The sequence below is a fragment of the Charadrius vociferus genome, unplaced genomic scaffold (assembly GCF_000708025.1).
Source record: "Charadrius vociferus isolate BGI_N301 unplaced genomic scaffold, ASM70802v2 scaffold297, whole genome shotgun sequence".
Taxonomy (NCBI): Eukaryota; Metazoa; Chordata; class Aves; order Charadriiformes; family Charadriidae; genus Charadrius; species Charadrius vociferus.
Genome location: NW_009649192.1, coordinates 807,572 through 813,086, shown reverse-complemented (window position 1 = coordinate 813,086; position 5,515 = coordinate 807,572).

Here is a 5,515-nt window from a genome sequence, read left to right as displayed (position 1 = left end):
AAAGAGAAGTGAGAAAGACAGAGTGTGTGTGTGTTTGCGTATGCATAGAGGTAGAAGAGAAACGGACAGACCAGGTAGAAAACAAGTAGCAGCAGCCTGAGTGAATATCCTCTAAAATTACTATTTTGGGGCCAAATTCTAGTCTCAGTGGCAGAGTTACCCAGATTTATGTTACTATAAATAGTAACGGTTCCAAGATGTAGATACAGATTTGGCGGGGGGGATGGGGTGGGGGGAGATGTTATTATTTTTAAAAGGATTTATTTTCAGGGTTTCTGCCTATGCAGATACAGATCTAAAAAAAAATGCCCTTTTCTCTCTGTCACAGCTGAACCTATGGGTTGGAGTTTAAACTGCAACAGTCGTGGCAAGTAACACCCATTCAAAAGCAATGCTTTATGAAATACAAACATTGCTTCGTTTCCTCTCAGCGAACAGGCTCCTGGGTGTTTCTGATTGCCTTCTGTTAACAAGAAGGACCAGGTAACCAGGTCTCCTTTACTCTCACTGAGAATTAGTGCAAAGTAACTGCCGCCCGACTGAACGCCGCCTGTATATTCACTCACTACCAAACCATAGTCTCAGACACAGGCAGGGCTGCAGCTCCTGCAGGAAAGACAAAAGCTGTTCTTCAAGACCTGATATCACGTTGCTTTGTCAGGGTAAAACCCAAACCGAGACTTACTGAAAACGCCATGCGGCTAGGTACGATTTGCAATTTGCGGTCTCCTCCAAGAACAAAGTGCCAATATCTGCTGTGTACAGACTGTGGAGATGATGCCGTTTGTTTGCACGGAGTACGTGCGGCAGCTCTCAGGAGCGAATCCAAAGCCCTCGCTGAAGTCAGCAGCAGGCTTTTTGTTGACTTCGGTAGATAATAACAGGTCAGATCTCCAGCAGCACTTGTTTTTCCAGTCTCAGTGCGGGATTCCATATCCTGTTATTCTTGGGCAGCTGGGGAGTATTTGCTTCACAAATTTACATACTAATTTATTGAACGTTGCAGCAAAACAAATTTCTTCAGTAGTCTTACAAGATAGTTAAACTAAAAGCTTTCAATAGCAATATTTTGAAAACAATGGCCAGTGCTATGAAAACTGTTGGTAGCTTGTGTATATTTCTCATGGCTGACCTCTTTGTATTTTAATATTTTTTTAATGTACTGACAAAACCTGGTCAGAGAGGACATCAGAAAGATCATAAAATGTATTTTAGAAGGGGTGTTTTCCATATGGTTCCCAGAAGCCAAGAAGAACCCTTATGTGCATATGAACATATTCTAAGAATTCCTGCAGGAATAAAGCACTGATTCTCAATTCTACTTTTAAATCAGAGTCAACACTTGGAAAATATAAACTACAGCTTTTTAAATAAATGGTCACATGGACACTGTCATGGTAGCGACAAAGGTTGGATTTCATTGCATATGAAAGATTTCTTCTGATGGAAAACACTATAGCATAGCTACGACGTGGCTAATTTAACTTCCTTTTGCCTTTTTTTTTTAGAATTAGGGAATATCAATTTCAACCCCCAAAAATGCACTTGTTACTGAAAAGAAAGTATTTTAATTAATTAGATTTACTTAGGGCTTGAGACAGAAATGGGATGCACTGGCCCTAGGGGATGCGTCTGACACCACAGGTACTGCTGGATCCTCAACCACGGAGATTTGAGCAATTGTCTTCAGTTCCACCACACTGTACTGCATGTTCTGAGATCTGCAACTTATTTTTGCTCTGCAGCATGACCTTCTGTCAGCCGCCTCTGCCTTAGCTAACAGTCACCTCTCACTCCAAGACATGACTGTCCATGACCCAGTCTAGAAAGCCCCTTTTTTCCAGCATGTCAGGTTTTTGCAGCTTCGCTCTTGTTACCTCCTATCAGACACAAGATTTTAGAAGAGCATCTCCTGTCTCAAACACCAGTGAGTCTTTCTGATTCACCAGTCCAAATACTGAACTGGCGAATAGTACGAACACTCACAGGAACTACGTAACATATGTTTGGCCACTCTTCCATATTATGATTAACATATTTAATAAATCTTTGGTGTTCCCGTAATAGCCTAAACACAGCTTCTCTTCCACACACCATGGAACCTTTTCTCTCCATGGAACCTTTTCTCTCCTACAGAGACTCTTTTTTTCCTCTGCGTCATACATGCTTCTATATGCTTTTTTGTAGCTCTAATTCCTGACATTAACATGAATGATTTACCCTCTGGAGGAAGTTGACATTCCCCAAGATTTTTATTTTTTATTTAATATATCGCTGAGATATGAAAAACTGCTCAGCTCTTATTGTTGCACGTGGCCTTAATTTAATGTTCTTGAATATGGGAATCCAGAATTGATGTAAATATTGGCTCTGACAAGACCAGACCCCTGACATATTATTTTCTCATAAGGAACCTCAGTGCTACAAAAAAATACACTGCAGAACCTTGAGAGGACATGTGCAGACCTCAGAGTTGCATGCAACTTAGCTAATGTCTCCAAATGCTGCAAATCAGAAGTGGTGATTTTTTGTTTATATGACTTCACATGCATCCTTTATTCCTGTCTCTCATTCTGCTTCCATATCCAGATTTGCTTATTATTCAAGATTCGTTCAAATACAGCTCCTTCACTGTTCTTGCTTCTCTTCACACTTGCTCAGATTTAATCTAGGAAAAGCTTAACTGCTATCAGTAGACTCAAGCTATTAAACATTAGTGGAGAGGCCTTTCCTAGTTTATTACCCATTAATTTTTTTTCCCCAGTTTTACAGAAGATGAGGAAGTGCAGTCTCTATAAATCTCTCTTTAGAGACTTCAGAAAATAAATGGAAAACGAAAAAGTGTTTGTATTGTATTGTAATATGCTTATCATTGCAGGACACAAGTGGTTGACCACTGCTACATCAAAACACCATGTCCCAAAACAGGCGTGTTTGGGACAGATTATCTATGACTGAGTGCTGGTATAAAAGAAGGGAAGCATTTTCAAAGAATCATTCTGGAGAAAAGTATACGGAACGCAAGTAAAAAATTTATTAGGACATGAGAGAGAGAAGGAAAGAAGGAAAAAGACAAATCTGCCTTTCTTCTTCCTTACTGGCTCCATGACAGAAAATGTCCCACATTCTTGGTTCCATGGTACCAAATATTTCAGTACCTTATAAATAATGACATGAAGAGTTTGCTCTTGGCAGCCCTGGAGTCCAACCAAGGTTTTAGGACCACACCATATCCTTCTTTCCTCAATCCAAACTGGTACAAATCGGCCTATTTCCTTATCCTTTCCAACAACCTTTCCAAAGGTAGCTGCAGCTCCACACGACACCACTCACTGTTGAGCAGCGGCAGTAGCAAACCCGGCTGCAAATCAGGCACAGGACTTACATGGCTCAGTACTGAACACAGCGGGAAAAACTGTTTCCCCAGGGAAAAAGAATCAGGAGAGATGCCAGTGGCCAACTGGCCAGATACAGGACAGAGACTGCTTGATAGACTGCTCTGTTTCAATGCGAGACACCATCACCTTAATTTTATAGTTAAAGAACTGAAACAAAATCAGACACAGGATGTCACTGAAGAAAGGGTAGAACATTAATGTGATGTGAAAATTTGAAACAAACCCCAACAATACTCAACGAAGAATACAAATGAGAGCTGGACAGGGTAAGCAAGACCTGAGGAGGTGGCTGGAGGAATAGTTCCTGGGATGAAGGAGGGGACGGGGCAGCTTCTCTCCCCTGCTTGGCTAGTGGTGAACCAGAGCTTCTGGAGCCCTGGGACAGGACAGATGCGGTGTCCCCATCCTTCAGAACCAGCCCGGGCAATCAGAAGGGATGGGTGAGGAAGTAATTGCAGGGAATTATGTTAAATATATACAGGATTATGGTTTGTTTGTTTTGCTTGTAGCTTCTGTTTTCCAATCCCATAAGTCAAGACTGGAAACCAAATCCCGTCTTTAATTGGATTGGTCTAAAGGTCAAACCTCAAGTCACGCTGCAGAAACTCCAGTCTTGTTTTACTATGTAGCATGCCTAGTGTTGTTGCGATAAATAAATCCAACACGTTAAGACACTCAATCTTGCCAGGGCCTGAGGGAACCTCCTGTCCAGCTGCAGAAGTCTGAGAGGGATGAAGGGGCTTGTGCAGCTACATGCTGACTTTTGGGACAATACCGAACACCCAAGCATCACTGAATACCTTGAATCCCTGAATACCTTCTAGCATGTTTTCTTCAAACAAACAGACAAACACCCCAGTTTCCTGGCAAAGCCAAGCCCTCTCTGTCTTTTACAAAGAAGCTGACAAAGATTCACACTTAACTGTCATTACAGACATACCTCAAGTTTCTTTAATGATCACTATGTCAGTGACTCATACAACATCACGTAGGAAGTCAGAGGCAAAGAGAGGAACTGGACGCAGGTTTCCTGAAGCTGAGGATAGTTCTCTAATTACAAGGAGCTTTACAGATTAGAGAGCCAGAAGGCAACCTTGTGATTAGCTATTCTCTCTTCCTGCAGAACACAGGCTGTAGACACTGCCTGAATTAATTCCTTTCTGAATTATCAGGAGTTGTCATATTTTTCAGTTCACAGACCCCTACAAATTTTCCAACAGTAATGGAGATTGCTGTAAAGTTTAAGCTTCCTGACAACATGCAGTTTTATCCTAGTTACCATTTGTTTTTGCTGGCAGGTAATCTATTAAAACGAGCTGAAAAATCCTGAATTAAAGATATTCTGAAAGAACTGCTGAACTTGATTTAAACATTAGAAAACTCACCACAACTTATTTTGGCAAATTATTTTGACAGTTGGTGACCCTCACTTCAATATATATAATAATATATATACACATAGCCTGATTTTTTTTTAACTGTAGTATTCAGCCAACATAATTTATGATTTCCATGACTTATCTGAAGTGTTCAGAATGGTGGCTACGTATGGAATATATATATATATTACCCCAGAGAAGCAGCTCAGGTGTAAGAAGAAAAAGTGTGATTTTTTATATATAGATATATATACACACACAGAAATATAAATCATACTGGTCCTACTGCATATGTGGAAATACAACCACACACTAAAGTCTCTTGGTGATGACAATGAAAGATTCAAGGTATTTCCAAGTAAAACTTTTTTATTTTAAAATTTTAAAAAGTAAATAAAATCAAAACCTAAAAATATCAACAGTCACTGTGGATAATCTCAAACTTGAACATAATTTCACAAAAAACAAATGCTAATAAAAATTTGTTACCAATACCGTGAAAACAGCTAATATGTTACCTGCAGGATTACAGTTTTTGTATCCTACTCTGGTAAATTCATATGGAGAACAACTACCACATAAGCAGGTTTCTAGGGAGTTTCTCAGGAATTAGTTGCAGGCATTACACATAACAAGTCGAAACAAACATAAAATCATTGCTGAGGAAATGTGCAAGGGTACCCTGGAAATCCTTATGATCAATGAGGACAGACACACATGGAAGCGATTTGATGAATG